The following is a 16,804-nucleotide window of genomic DNA, read 5'->3' on the forward strand; positions in this document are numbered from 1 at the left end:
AACCAGCTGCTCCTCTGACACTAATCACCTTTTTTTAAGGCAACTTAAGAATTCAAATAATATGTGCATGTATTTAGAACACTGCTCTCCATATATAAATAAGTAACAGCTATGTCTCAATTATACTGATTCTTGCAGAAAATAATTGAAAACAAATATATGCAATGCTAATCAAGAACACAAAATGAGAGAATATTTTCTCCCACAAACAAGCACATTTCTGTGTCAGATGGGACTGATATACATGAACTACAGAATGGTGCTGAACGGGGACTATTCCTCCAGTTTTTCAGGACTGCATGAAATGTTGTAACCAGCTCCAGTATCATTTTTCTTGCACAAATGCTTCTAGGGAACCAGCGATGTGCATTGTCAAAATGTCCAGGAAGTCACTCTTGTAGAGGTCCAGGACATTCTGGGTTTCCTCTTCGTCGTTACGCTGGATCACTTTTTTGTTGTCTTGATTTGCTGAGCTGCAGGACTCTTCACTCTCGTTGCCCAGCCCAATCATTACCACAGCACTGCAACTGCTTCTGCGCCGAGGTCCTCTGCGGGTGAGGAAGGTGTTCTGGTTCTTATCAGGAAACCCCTTTGTCTTCCTATTAGACCTCTTACTTTCATAGTTCCTGAGCTCCATTAGCCTCTCGTTGAAATACTCTTGCAATGGCTTGTCATGGAAGCCACTGCTGGTTGTCGGGTGGCCTTTCAAGTAGCCTCTTGAAGAGCCTCCCAAGCAATGGACTAATGAAGCTCTGTTGGGAAAAGTATTCAGCTGTGATGAGAAGCTCTTTCCTCTTTCCAAATCCTGGAAAAGTCGGTTGAAGGCTGGAGTTTCCGAATGATTCCTTGATAACTATTTAAAAGGAAGGGAGGGAAAAGCAGGATGCGGTCAGAAGAGAGAAGGAAATCTGAATTAAAATATGCTGGCTTAAGCAGCAAAAGGATCTTAAGTATATGGCTTCATACAGTAAATGGCTGTTGGGCAAGGGTTTAGGTTCTTAACTCAAATTCCCTGAAGACCTAGGAGTTTGGTACCAATCCCTCTCTGGAACAGAAGTCCATTAGGCTGAGGTTAAACGATACTGAGCATATGTACTTCCCACTGACTCTCATGTACTGCTACAATTCCGTGTACCCTCTCTGAAAATCTAATTTTCTGAAAGAATCTATCACCTGTCTGTATTAACAGAACTTCAGGTTTATCCTTTTCAAATCTCATTAGCCTGTAGCTGCTATTTCCCATGGTAAAACCAGATCCCACTTCTAAGAAATTTTGTTCTTTTTTCCCCTTTCCTTACTCCCAGGTAACTCTGCTCTGAATTGCAGCATATTGCAATTTTCACATACAATACTTCTCTACATCTTAAAACTATGAAGTTTTTTTTTATTATTATTATCCCACAGCATATCATAGATGCGTACGGAGTTTCTTCCTCCTTTCCCCTCTCTTTGCTAACCAACCAATACCCGAGTTACTTGAATAGTCAAACAAAGGCCTAATCCAGCCCCCACAGACATCAGTGTCTTTATATTACTGCTCTGCCATTTCCACCTTTCTTACAGCTATTCCAAGACACCCCAGCCTGTCTCAAGCTACCAGGAGCAACAGCTGGTTTCTGTACGTCAAGTTATACCACACCGTGTTTTTTTCTCTGAAAAACTTTAGCAGTTCAGCTTGAAGGAATAAATGTTTTATATTATATTACTGTTTCAAATCAATAAGGACTATACTGTATGTAGCTGACAGCCACAGTGGGATCATGGAACATTTTGCAATCATTTATTATGAATGACAAATGCCTTTGGTATAAAAAAAAAAAAAAAACAAAACATCATTCATGCAGTTTTTGACAATTGCTAATTAAGTCTAGATACTTGCTAAGAGTCCAGCCACAAATCTGGTTTCAGAGCCCAGCAATGTCTCAGTAGGGCACTCCATCATCAGCATTTGGCATGTTGCCTATTGGTAATGAATGAAAAACATTGAGTGCAAACGAGAAATAGTGGGTTGGACATGCCATGTAAACTGAAAAGTAATCATGTTTTTGATCTCTCACTATTCCATCACATTTCAATCTGGAAGGGACCCAGCAAATCTAATGACCCTGCCTAAAGTGGTTGTACTTTTGGAATAAGTTAGGTAATTGAAGAATACTAAAACTTGACTAAAAAGTAGTCTCTCCTTCCTACCCCAAACCTTAAAAAAAATGGTTTAAAAATTAATAATCAACTTTAAAATGAATAAACAACTTAATAATGGGTCAGTGTAAAAGTCTTTCAAGTTAAGCTTCTCTATACCAAAACACAGCCCAAAACTTGTATCACTTAGCAGGAAGTGGGGAAATTACTCTCACGGAAGAATAGGTAGTAGTTATATATTGCAAAGAGATTTTTTGCATACAAACCTTAATGTCCTGGAAGCCTGGATATTCTGGGATGATGGGCAAGGTGCACATGCTAATACTGTTTGACCGCCTTTGTTTCATCATCCTACGAGAGCAACTGCAGTTCCTGGAGAGATGGGCTTGTCCCAGCTCAGATGGATTTTCAGCGAAATGGAGTGGTTTACAGTCTTTTATACAGCAAGTTCTCAGGCACATCACTGAGGCAGGTCCCTCCATTTCAGTACAATTCAGAACAGTTTGGAAGCAACCTGTATTCCAGAATAATTCTCTCTTCTAGTTCTCCTCTAATGTATAACGTCGTACCAGTGAGCCCCTTGACAATCTGTGATGTTGAGTGCCAGCAGTTGCAGCAGACAGTCTAACAGCTCTGAGCAGTACGGCTCTCGCTAAACTGGATTCTTAGAGATCGTAGGCAGGTGATGCCTTCACTGAGGTCTGGAACCCTCAAACCATTAATGCCACTTTTATCCTCTGAAAGCTCTTCCCAGAAGGTCAGTAAATCCAAACCGTGAACGCAAAGGGCCCAGGTGAGGGGGGAATTTGCAGGGATTACAAGGTCTCATACTGTCATCTCAGACAGCCTAATGTGACCATGACGCAGCAGCAATTAGAGATCAACAGCCCACACACAGGAGGTGTCACTCGGCTTACCTCCGAGCCGGCCCTTGACTGGGGATCCCTGACAGCAAAACGTTAAGGGCTTTTGCTCAGTGAGGCAAACGTAAGTAAACACAATTAACCAACAGCCCAGGAAAGACAGTGTAGAAAGCCGAAATAAAAAATTCCTTCCAAGAAATCCTATGCCACTAGGCTTGCTCGGTGTGGCTGGAGATGGGCTACAGCCCTGGAGATCCGAGGAGATCCAAACGGCCTTGCTGTTTGTGTAGCTGTGGGGGCAGAGGGACTCACTGCCTTCACACTGCCACCAGTGCACATTTGGCAAGAGGCCACAGTAAGAGCAAGAATCCTTTCAGCCAAAGCTGTGGAGACGTTCACAGTAAGAGGCAATAGCTGCCCTGAACAGCTTACAACCTAAATATCACAGATGAAGGGCAGTCAGGGAAACAGCTTCATGGTTTTGGTTTGAAGGTATGTTAGTGGTATCACCTGCTAGAAACAGATAAATGTATGTAGTTGCAATAGTTAGTACATCATGAACTTTGAGAGCACGGGGCTCCTTCCTGTCCACAGTGACAGTGGGCATCTCCTGCCATTCAGCAGGCAGCACCTCTATCCACTGCCCCGCTGCGGCCAGCTTGCACGCAGAGCACTGGCACCGAGGGATGAGCTGCCTCTTCTCCACCACATGCCATGAAGTAATTACCATGCTCGCTGGTGCTTGTGGAAGGTAGACAGAGGGGATTTACAATCCCCACAGCCTCCAGGGTTTCCAGCTTATTCAAGCTATCCATAAATATTTGCATGCTCTGAATACGTGCATGCAAATATTTGTGGATGTCCCTGATGAGCTAGAAATCCATATCCATCCAGAGTATCCATAAATATTTGCATGCATGTATTCAGAGCACTGACTGTGGGCTGTAAAGAGCTTTGGATCTTATCCATGAGACCATCAGCTGGATTCAGGTTAGTGCTTTAGACTCTCTGGCAGATGGCAGCTTGGCAGGCTCAGGGCAGAGTCCTCAATAGCAACACCCTCCTGGCTGCTGGGCAAAAGCAGGTCAGGCATAAGTAAAAACCTCACGTAAACAGTTACATCCAGCCCTTCGCTAGCCAAATGCAAAGGTACAACACCACTTTTTACTGGCTCTGGCATTTTTTTATTTGAGGGTAAAATGATTCTCAGGCAGATAGCGCAACTCTCAGCATGCGTGACCGTTTCAGCTACACCCACACCAGTGTATCACGGCTCAGGGTCTGTGTCCACAGCTCTCTGTGAGCCACACATAAATTCAAATAGGAGGCTGATGGTAACAATTTGCATGTAGAGTTGTCACGATGCTCACAAAGTAATAGAACTATGAGTCATCCCTGATGCAGCCCTGATTATTTGCATTGTTGTTGTTTACATAATGGTACCTTAACACACAAGTACAATGTGGCCTTCCTAGGAGTACCTGAGAAAAACTAACAAAGCATTAATAAGGCTTCTTGGCACCAAATTTCCCCCTAAAAGACTTTCCTGGTCCTACTCAGCAGAAAAATAATACTTATTTTTTTACTACTTCTCCTTCCCAGATCTTTCAGATATTCTCTGAGCCACAGTTGTTTTGGGGATAAGTTCCAGGCAAAGCTGGACAAATAAGTCACTGTGGACAGGCAGGAGGTGGGTCTTGTCTGTGAGTCTTCAGGCCAAGTCTCTACCTCCAGGTCTAAATTGCTTCATCCATGCAGAGACAAGCAGTGTGCAATCTGCCTGGTGGCAGAATATGCCTTACCCTGCAATGGGGGAGAAAAAAAACAGCAACAGCAGGAGTCAAACTAATTTCACCAGTGACAGAGAGCCTTATTATTTCACAGATCAAGGTATTCATGGTACTGCCCACAGTTGTCATCTGATTCAGAGAAATAACTGTGCAAAATAGCTGCCATTGACACAGTTGCTTTAGGAGATGTGCTCTATTGTAAGTGTAGAGGCTTTGCAGGGGACTTGTAGATGTACCGTTATTGTTGACAGGGTAAAGAGTTGCCTCTTTCCATTTAAACTTGCAGCCTGAAAACCTCTCATTATCAAAATCCATTCCCTCTTCTCCCCTGAAAGCATTTGCCTGGTTGAAGTGAGACACCAGCAGCTTTTAATCTGTAATTGCTCATTGTGCTTAATGAATACACGAGTGCTACACACAATGTGTGACTTGTATGGAGCTTTAAAAAAAAGTCCCACCTTCCTGGATATAATGGGAGGTTCTGATTCTGCTCCCACAGTCTAAAATGGGAGCTCACAGAGTCTGTTCTTTTATAATCCCGTGTTTCTTCTTGCACTGTATCATTACTGCATACAGCGCGGCTAAGGTAATTCTCTCTTCAGCAAAGCTCTCTATCCTGTTTAACATGAAAATTTACATTATCCTTGGATCCTCTGGTGAAAAGAAACATGACTTTCAGCAGCGTGTAGGCTTCATTAGTTACCTACCTTATATCCTAACCTTTAGACTCTTAAAAAGAACTTTTATTTTTTTAAATGGAGTCACATTATTATCTCATTCCTCATGTCAGATAAACCAGCATTGTTTATAGCAGTTTGCATGAACAGGTTGTGGCCATGAATCTCAGTTCTTCTGCCTTAGGAGTAAAACACTTAAAAGAAAAATCATATGAGGAACTATTTAAGTTTCTATAAGCCCTACTACTGCTGACCGTTTGCATTTTCTCTGCTATCCCTTCAACAGATAAGAACTGGTCTATTTTTACATCCAACCTTTAAGTACCATAAGTAAGGTGAATGATTGATGACATTCCATATTAATCATAAATTGGAAAACAGAAATGTTTTATTATTGAAAGTACCAGTGAATGACATAGATGCTAATAAAAGTCCAAATCCAAAACTGAATGTGGAGTCCAAAACCAGATCCCTTCCCTACAGCCATCGATCGATCTTGCACCAAGACCACCCCAGTATTATGTGATGTAAAGCCTTTAAATTATAGAGTTTTTGTTAAGCTGTGAAAATTGCTGGTTTGTAACATTTAAGAACAGAGACAGGGAAGGGAGTCCCAAATCCTCGACAAGCCAGAGCCAGGTGGGATTGCAGGGGAGCCAAGCAGTGCTGAAGCTCCCATGGCAACCTCAGGGCCTGAAGCAATGCCAAGAGGTGAGCACACCAACTCCATCACCCACTGACCAAGGAGACGAACAGGCTTTACTAGTCACTATTGGAGCAAAGCATGTCATGAAAAGAGAAGCAATGAGCTGTTCCTTGCCCAGAGATGAGTGGTTGGGGGTGGGAGCAGAATTGCAAAAGGTTGAGTCAAAATTTTTGGCTTCTGAGGTTACATGGTTCCTCATTTAGAACACGCTTTGGTCTAGCCCAAAAAAAGAAGCCTGGGCTGTATCACAGCCTCTGCATCCAGACTTCCCCCAAATCTGGATGATATGACTTTGTGTCTATTGCAAATGCCTCCCCTCCACTTGCAAAACAAAGCAGTGTGTGTGAGGGTGTGAATCTATACACCATTTTACTTGGCAACCAAACCCCTGATCTTGCTTGCACTCTTTTGACCTCAGACCAAGTTTCATGCATCTCTCTTCCTTTCTTAGATGGCTAATACTCTTAAAAGAAGAAACAGATGGCACCCGTTTGCAGATGTCAAATGCTTGACTCACGTGGCATGTTTACTATTGGATTTTCACCAGAGACTCCTGGCCCAGAGAGCAAGATCTCTGTCATAACCACCAGCTTTAAACCTGAAGCAAATATTCACTGGCTAGGTTGAGCCACAGTTACATTTATATCTCTCAGTGCTTCTGATTCTTTTTTAAATTGACTGTAGATTGGAGTACAGGAAAGGGATTAGGGATGCTTAGAGTTCAGGAAGTAGAGTATTAGAAGTAGATGTTAAATAAGAGATGGAAAAAGAATAAAAAATGTACCTCGTGCACTCCTAGGAGGGGAAGTGCAATCTAAGAGCAGAGCTACAAGAGGAGAAGACCCACATTTCTCAGTACACATGATGCTGACTTGGGAGCAATGCTGATGAATACTCTGATTTATACTCTGCTATCCTTCTGCTCCCATGTGAGCATTTCAAATGGAGCAGGCAGGTGTGACCCTTTGTGTCATGGAATAAAGCAGCGATGAAGCTGTGAGGTTTACTGCTGCATTGCCCAGAATAAGGCTCTCAGGGCTTTTCTTTCTTTGGTTCTTTTCCTGTTTTTGAATACGGGTTTCTGAGCTTCCTGGCTGGGTGACTGAAAGCACAGGGAAGGCACTGATCCCTCCGGGACCACAGCATTTGGCATGGGATGTTCTTGTCTCTGCTTGCAGCTGGTCTGTGTTAAGAACAAACTCGCCTGAACCTGTTGACCCTGGTGGGTTTTTGTAGCACAATTACAACATCTTCAAGAAAAGCGGTCTAAAAGGTATAAAAGCAGCCTCCTCCCTCTATGAGGGATTAATTCTGGAAACTAAAGGTGGACACTTAACGCCAGCACTGACGCTGCCAGGTGTTTCAGATGCATTAAGCTAATGCGCTTATTCCACAAGCCCAAAGTGCTTCACCCACCCACCTTCATCCCATGGCAGCTTCTAAAGCACAAGGAGGCATTAGCAAACCTACAGCTGAGTAAAATCCAGGGTAGAGGAAAAATAGAGTAAAAGTCATGTTAAAAGTCACAGACGAGCTGACTGCTTGTCACAGATACAGATCTAGTCTGATCTGCTCCACCAGACACATTCATTTTGTCTGTGTTCAGTACCTGAACTGTGGTTGAGCTACAAACTGCACAGATGAACTGTGCTGAAGCACAGTGTCAGTAAGGGACCTTCCCACATTTATTTCGCTACCTCAACAGGCTCAGGACTACCGTATTTCTGTCCTTCTGCCGTCATCAGGTATTGCTTCTTGGGAACAAACCGAGCTGCAAAAGCACGAGAGCAACGAAGAGTTGACAGGTTTATTAGCTGCACCATGTGACAGCAGCAATACAGAGCCAAAGGAGGGGGCAGGTACACCTCCTGGGATCCCTGCATCTTCAGCTGTGGTAACTTCTCCTCTTTTGGGGAACTACATAATAATCCCCAAAACACAGGTGATTTCTTGTCTCACCTGCTCACAGATGTTCTGATTCCCTGTCTGCTTTTTCTCAGTGGTATTTACTTTATTTTTCCTGATGCTGGCATGCTGCACTTGGTAACAAGCCTAGATATGAACACATCACCTGCCCTCATCCCATTAGCTCTGTTCCCATTGACTTCTCCTCCATCAAGCCTCCACACTCTTCTCACTATTTCCTCTCTCCTCACACAGAGACGAAAAAACTGGCCTCCCCACCTTGTTTTCTGCTGCTCTCTCAACCACTCCATCCAATACATCTTTGGTGCAGTTGGCCAAGACACCTGTAGAAATGGTGGCAAACAAAGAAGTTGACAGTACATGAGCTCAACTTTAACTCTCCACCTCAGCATGGCTGTTTGTGGAAATTGCTTGTATGAAGAGAAAAGCAAAGAGAGACAAGTATTGACACATAAGTCACATCAGTGATAACAGGTCAACATTCTACCAAGTGATACTCTTTGCCCCCATGCAGTGAGTGCCTGGTATTCTGATCATCTGCACTTTCTGGAAACAGTTCTGTTTGCAACTCTGTCTCTTTTCAGATAGCAGCTAATATAGGGAAACCTCCAGTATCAGGACAGTATTTGCAAGTCAATGAAAAAAAAAAAAAAATCACAAAAATATCACAGGCAGAGAAGGAGAGTCAAGAGCATGATCAGAAGACCCAGGTTGCTTTCCCTAGGACTGCTCCCTTGGTGGCCAGAAAAAAATGTCATTGCTGGGACAATGTTGCTGCAACAGCTACCTGCTGGAGAAAGAAGGTGTGGGTTATGGCTGCTTTCTCTGCTAGTGGGTAGGAGTGCAGTTTCAGAGAAGACCCTCAGGACTGTTATTTCTCTTCGTTTCCCAGAAGACCCCAAGCCCTCCAGATAATTTTCTATGGAAAGTGGAAGATCCCCCATGCTAAATCATCTGGGAAAGAAGGAGTGATAATGGGGCAGTTTGAAGTTAGCAAAGGAGTGTTAAAAATAAGGCAGCTACTCAAATCCATGTGGATTCTGTTCTGTTCAAGGCCTGTGAGACTGTGTAGATAATACCTGAACACGGGCAAAATCCTCCAAGAAATATCCTGTCTCGGTGTACTGCTTTCCTCTCAGCCCTCCCCTGCGCTGCAGTGTCACCTTGCCTTGTCTCTTGCGACCTCAGCTGGCACTGTGGGATCCTTCTACCTGCTACAAGCCTTGAAATGGGGACACGGGGAAGGTGGTGTTTCCTACTTCAAGAAGGAAAAAGAGCTCTGGCATGCCTGAGCTATATCCCCTTCCCCTCACAACCAGCCTCTGTGGACCCTCCAGCACCCAGGTCAGCCAGAGGTGAAGCTCTGCCTGCAACTCACAGGGTTAAAAGTGCTTTCAGGCATCATCTCCTGACAGCCAGCACTAAGCAAGCCCTTGCCCCATGGCTGACAAGCACTGCTCTGAGCAGCCCTGTGCAGGCAGGCAAAAGCTATAGCACCCCACTTGGTGTTTACATGTTGGGGGAAATCAGTGTGGACCCACCAGCCCCGGAGAGGCAGAGCTGGCACAGCTCCATGCCCTCAGGGCCAAGCAGGAGCAAGGCTGAGTATGTGCTCCCAGTGGGCGGGTATCCACAGCACAAACAAACACACCAGACATATATATATGCATATAAAAATATATAAATGGCATAAATACAGATCCCCAGACCCCACGGTCTCTCTGGCAGAGGCTGGGACTCCCCTTGTCCCTCCGACAGCCAGCTTCTCCTGTGGGCTCACCCTTAGAGACTCCCACACCCCCCTGGGCTTGAAGGCAACTTCACCCACTTGCCAGCTTGACCCGCACTAGCACTCACTCGCCCGCTCCCGCTGGCTCAGGGGCCGGCTCTACACACACACACGGGCTCCGGAACCCCCGTCCAGCTCCAGCTGCTGCCACTTGCATGCACTCCCTCCGTTCTCGCCACCGCTGACGCACTGGGCCTCCAGCCAGGGCTGACTGGGCACAGGCCATGGCCAGACCAGCGCAGGCCACGGCCAGCGTACCAACAAGAAAACGATGTAACTGAGACCAGCCCTTTTTCTCCCCTCATCCCTCTGTTTTCCCACACTAGTTCCTCCCCAAAATGACCTCCTCCACCCCCTGTGCTTCTCTGCCTTCTCTCCCTCCACTAAACTAACTCCCCCCAGTCCAGAAGCTGCTCTGGCTTCGAGCCATCCCGATGGATTTCACACCTGGACAATGGGGCTCTCCCGGGACAGACCCGAGAGGGGCCCAGGACAAGGTGTCCCTTCCACGGAGCCCTGACCCAGCTTCCCCATCTCCCATCATCTCCCCCTGGCCTTTGTGGTGCCGGTGGCTCGGGCAGGGGCAGGGTAGGATGTGCACACACCCCCCACCCCCCCCCGCCCGCGATACCGCCTCGGACCGCACACAGCCACGCCGAAACCCAAAATACACCCCCCCCGACACAAGCAAACCGCTGCCTGCAAGCCGCGCGCTGCCCGCCCGCGCCGCCAGGGCGCCCCCTGCCGGCTGCGCTGCGCCGCGGGGGGGCAGCGGCGGGGGGGCTGGGGGGGGCGAGGGGACACCAGGGTGTCCCCCCCAGGGCAGCGGCGGGGTGTTTGGTTTGACCCCGCACAAGGCTCCAAGGAGGGCGCAGCGACCCGTCCTGGCGCAGAGCAGGAGTCGTCACCGGCAGGCGATGGCGGGATAGTTAAAATTACGGGGATTTTTAATTTTTACTTTTTTTCCCCATTGATCATCAGTCAGTGTCACCCTCCTGCCGTGATCCTGGCGTTCTCTTACGACCGAGTTTTCCAACCTGTTAAATAAAAACTATGGCCACACAGCAGACTCAACCTTCCGTCCTGCAGCAGAGCAAGGAGGGCATTTAGCAAAATCCACCCCCCCCCGCTCCAGCTGCAATTTTAGGTTCTGTTTAAGCCTCTGAAACTCCCAGCACTAATGTGATGGTGGAGATTGTACCTCTGGCTTCTGTCAACTCAAACAGGCATCTAAGACAGGTCCCCAAAATGCAAATCTATTAATGGTGTTAATTTAATGAAACCTGCAGCAGATGCAAAAGCTGCCACCTGATTAAATCACTTTTAAATTAGTGCTGTTATCTGTAGAAATAAATGGGACTGCAGCCTTGGTGGAACGTGCATTTGGAAAGCATACCTAGCAAATTTAGCCGTGGCAGTGCCAACCTGTGGCGTGTCCAGGCTCCATGAATGTTTCCCTGCACCATAAAGCCAAATGTACTTTTGTCGTAGGTCCATCTATATCAGTACAGCTACAGCAGAAATAGACTGAAACGCTAGTTTCTAGTCATGCTGGCAAAAAATAAAACCAAAAAAAAATACACACAGGCAAAATCTTCTCTTTGTTTTTAAAGCAACTCTTTTCTCAAGGCAACAGTCACTTTACCAGCCCCAAGTGCCTGCCCCATCCTCATGGCCGCAATTCCCGAGGAGCTCACCAGCACAAGCAATGATTCACACGCTTTCTGCGAAGCCTCCCACATTGCTGAAGCTCTGACCAGTATCTTCCACTGCGTAAGACAGTGTGCCTCTTGTGCTGTGATGGGAAGCTGGAGGTCGACCAGAGTCCCGTTTAACAGTGCCTCTGTTTGAGAGGAGCAGGCTCAGACAGTGGCTCTGCCGGGTACCCTCCCTCTTTCACAGGGATTTTTCTCAGGGATGACTGAGGTTCAGCGCTGCCCAGTTAGAACCAAACGTATTTGAGTAGCTAAGGGAGCCGGACAAGCAAGTATAGCATGTGGGGGCATCCTGTTAAATCTGAGGGTGTGATGTGACCCACCTGTTTTACCTGTGCTTTAACTTCTTATTGATCTCTGAAGAAGGCCTAATTTGTAAAAACAAGTTTTCTAGATGGCTTCTATGTATTGCAAAACAGAAAAAATTGTCATAACCTCGTAAAGGGTATTGTGACTTTCTCCCACATGCCATGTGCCACGTTGCCACGTGCCTGTTCTGTGAGCCTGGGGATGGCTAGCAAAATCCCCACTGCTGGCTATCGCACAGAGGTGCATGAATGCACCAGAACTGTGTAATACATATAAGTGTTAGGGAAAAAAGTAATCATGGAACATGTTATGGAACAGGTTACATGTTTCTAACAAGTTAACATACTTTTCAATGGAAAACAGTGATGCTCACATTACTGTGAGCCATGATTTTCCTTTTTTTGAGAAGCTCAGTAACAAGTACTTTTTCCCATCACCGTCTTTTTTCCTGTTATGAAAATTGGTGATTTTTATAGGGTTTTTATGAAGGCTTGTGATCCATCAGCCCTCCAGAGGTACAACCACCCCTATCCACTGTATTCATAAGCTTTAAAGCTTTATAAGCTTTATTTATAAGCTTTAACGAAAATGAAGGGGGAAAAGAAGTAATAATCCTGGTGTAGGTTTTGCCTACGCAAAATTGAAGGGGTGAAGGAGCAGGGCAAAGACCACAAACAGTGAAGAGAGGGTGGGTGTGAGGACTGCACATCCTCTTGGAAGCGGGGGCTTCATTCTGCTGTAGTCCAGATGCTCATTAATCTCCCAACCTGGTGAAGCAAGATGTGCCTTGAAGCAAAATGCTGCTTAATATGAGATTACTGCCACGTAAGTGAAATTAAAGTTGGCAGGACATCATGCTTTTGGAGACCTTAGTTCCCAAGTGAACTCATTGATAGATAAATTAAGAAATGACAGTGAGGTGAATAATGACTTTCCCAATATAGCTACAGCTACCCTGCTCTAAGAGTCTTCATCCCACCAGCCATTTCACACAGGACCAAAACTGAAACTAGGCTGAATGCAGACTAATGCCCTTTTTCTTCATTTATATCACTTCAGTCACTGCTTTGGCTAATCTCAATTTTATTTAGCACACCATGAAGACCTTTTGGTATATAGACTGATTTCCCCACCCCCCTTTTCCTATCCAGTTTGAGAGCTCTGGTGGGACACCAGTTATGTACACAAGGACAGCTGAACCTAAACAGCGTAACCTTGAACACAAGCTACTCTGGGCAGTGCTCAGCTGTGCAGCTTTCCCTTTCCATCCACTCCCACCCCACCCTGCTGGGGGTCAGTTGCATCCTTGGGCATCCCTCTTTGAAATGCTGAGCCCTGAAAAAACTCATCACTTCCAAGTTCTATTTTTCTAGCTTGTAGCCTCTCTTCTGAAGTGGGGGGAAAAATGAAAAAAGAAGAAAAAAAAAGACCGATTCAGGTTTTGGCAGCTCTCCTCTCACAGAAGAACATTCCACACTTGCACATGAAAAGGATTTTTTAGCAAACCAGAGCAAGGAGTCAAAATAACAAACATAAACAATTACAAAAAAATTGCCACACTCAGTAGTTTTTCTGACTGCTGCTAGTGGCTTAGTGAGAGGTTGGTTCATTGCCTAATCTTGAGCTCAGAAAAAGACAGTTCGTCTTTAAGTTTACAGTGTTATTGGCCCAACTACAGAGGATAAGATTTCCCTTAAGTCTTTGCCCAAGGCCTAATGATGACTCCAAAAATAACAAGTCGCCTTGAGGTTGGAAATTTTGGTTCAGAGAGATTTTGTTCATGTTCCGTAAATGATACACAAATATTCATCCGAGTGGACGGAAAATGCTTAAAAGCTACATAACGTAGTGAACGAGACCAATCCTGAGATGGAAATAATTTACTTAATTCTTTGCAGCACTGCTGTCACTTCCAGCCATCTGTTAGCTGGGACGCTGCTGATAATCTATTAAGCAGTTTGGGAGATGAAACCTTCCGAAAGCAGAGATCACAAAGAGTTCAGTTATTTCTCTGCAGTAGAAAAGGAAGTGGGTGGGGAAAAGGGATGAAAGGATGAAACACACAGCTCGTACTCTTCTGGCTTCAGGATCAAAGCTCTGCTCCAAAAAATCCCTGGTAATTTCATACTTCCTTAACAAGAAATGGTGTCAAAGATGTGGAGTGAGCAGCGATCGGAGGTGTTCTGTGAGCTCAATTATCTTCATTACATGTAGCTTGTAATTTTAATCCAGGAGGTCTTGGATTTGCCAAGTAGCTTGGTTGGGATGTTGAGAATCCTGGTTTTTAATGCCTAACAGAACAGTGCAAGAAAAGCAATAGAAATGGATTTCCCAGTCATTTATGGAGCGACTTGCTCCTGCAGGAAACACCAAAACTCTGCCCCTGTGATTTGGTTATGTACCGAGGTACTCTGTCTCAGCGATATCCCTAGCAGTGTTGCCTTTTGTCCTTCAATTTTGGGGGTTTCATACCACTTGGTATCTGCAGACTAAAAGAGGGCCATCAAGCTTGTCCTCGATACTCTTTGCTGTCAGCATTTCTGCAGCATTTTAAGTATGCAAAAAGGACATTTTTATGTTATGTGTACTATGGATGTGAAAGAATGTCTAAACCTAGTATTCAAACCATGGAGTAAAGGCAAAACAGGAACTGAGAAAAATTTAGTAGGCTGTTCCTCTGGACTGTATCTTGAAAAAGAACCTGAAAGGTTTTAACTTATCACCACATTGGTATATTTTTTGTAACACTGGGAGAGCTTTAGTGCTGCAATTGTTAGCATAACTTGTTCAAACATTTCAAGTTCCCACCTTGTCTTGTAAATGACATGGAAAACCACTTGAAATCTATCTAATCAAATGCTCGCAAGCAGTCATATCCCACGGGCAGCTGAGATAGGCCTGATGAAAATGGAAACCACATTTGTTAACGCTGATACAAGTTCAGCTCTGGTCCTGCCCGCTCAACTGCACACTGGTATGTCACTCTGTTGAAGCCCCGCTGACCCCCATGATTTCCCCGGGGCTGAGGGACCTGGCCACGCAGAACAGACCACGCACTGAGGGGTTGCTGCATGGTCCAGTAAGGAAACAAACAGTCAGACACTGCTGGAAATTTATATTGCAAAGAAAATCAAAAGTCCCTGTGTGTTCTTGCCGCAGGGTCAGGACATCCCACTGGTGGCAACTTCAGTGTTTGGCCGAGACACAGAACAGTGGGTGACGCTCCCCCTCCCCTGCCCCTACCCATGCAGAACCTTTTCTTCTGGTTTACACCTTTGTGTGTAAAGTGAAACAAGCTTTACAAGGCCAAAGATTAACACAGGGATACAGACAGGCAATCTTTTTGACTTCAGGTACGTTACCTCTGGAAAAGCTAAAGCAATAGAACAGTTTGGTAGAAACAAGGGTGTAACAGCATCTGTGCCCCGGGCCTGGGCTACCATACTCAGCATGCTGGTCACTGCTGCTTTCAGGAAATGTCCCTTCTTTGAGCGATTCAAACGAGCACAGCCCAAGGCAGGAACAGTAGTGGGGGAAGGGACAACTGCTGGCCCTTTTCTGAAGTTTTGTAACATGAAGTATGCCCAGGAGGTGGAGAGCATTATCTGCTCTATAATGCCAGCTTTCAAAGCCATTTTAATCAGTTTTCTTATACACAGTGATCCCCTCAAGTTTTGATCAAAGCAACACCAACTGCTTTTAATGAAAACCAGCCATTTTAGTATTTTAGCATAGTATTTTAACTTAACTGCAGTTACTGCCTATGGAAAGTTCACCAAGTCCATCACGTTTGAAGAAACAAGAAGCTGTGACCTTCCCGTATTTGCCGCCTTAGTCCAAGATCAATGTTATTCTGCCAAGAACCAGGAGAGGGTGCTGTTAAATTCGGCTAGCATTTCATTTATCCCGAGAGCAACCACATTCTCTAAAATGCTTTTCTCCGTTTCTTCCCCCACCATCCCAAGCCCCTTGTCCCCGCTGCTTTTTAATTCCTGACTGAAATGGATTTGCCACACTGATCAGCCAAGACACAACAGCAGTGATGAAAAGCATCTTTCACTTAATTATGGTAAAGTTCCTAAACTGGAGGGATCAGAAGTCACACAGTGGCTGCTGAGCGCTTGTATGGCAACACAGCAAAGTTATGCAGATCCTCTGGGTGGAGGATGCCCCGCAGCTTGCTCTAACTATGGCTATGCCAAAAGAGCCCTCGAAGCCCTTGGCTGTTAGTTGTGGAGGATTTGAAACAAGAGGGACTTGGGACAGGGAATGAACACGGCCACGTCAACAATCATCCTGGTGTGTCAGGGGCAGACATCTGGCAAAACTGGGAGACTAAGGCTTGCTGCTGTGTTTTAAGATGAAAAAAGTTATAAACAAAAAATGTATAAAAGGGGGCATATGTCCCTTTTCAGCTTTGAACCACAGTCACAGAACGATTTGGGACCTCTCTGCATCACAGACCTGAGTGGTTTTCAACCCAGATGCAAATGCTATCCACCCATGTTATACAAGAAAATACAAGTACGTTCCAAACTGTTATCCAAACCTGAATATTCAAACGTTGTTCTCTCCCTCCCTAGGGTTTTTCAGACCCTCCTTTATCCACATCAATGGGTCAGCAACTTGAAGCAAGCATGCTGGAAGAAATACAACGGGAACAAAGAAATGGGAGGTGATGAAGAAGGTACAAGAAGCATCTTCTGCTGTTCAAGTGACTTTCTGCAATTTGTTCAGAGCGCGGCTCGCTCAGAAGTGAAATCCACTGTGTCATCCAATCTTCCTCTCTTCCAAGAAAAAAAACATACTATGACAGAACGTAACAACTGTGTTAACAGGGACTGAAAGCAGAAAACGGGATAACTATGGGATATGAAGTGATCTTGGCCC

This window comes from Strix uralensis, chromosome 7 (genome assembly GCF_047716275.1).
Source record: "Strix uralensis isolate ZFMK-TIS-50842 chromosome 7, bStrUra1, whole genome shotgun sequence".
In the NCBI taxonomy this organism is placed as follows: Eukaryota; Metazoa; Chordata; class Aves; order Strigiformes; family Strigidae; genus Strix; species Strix uralensis.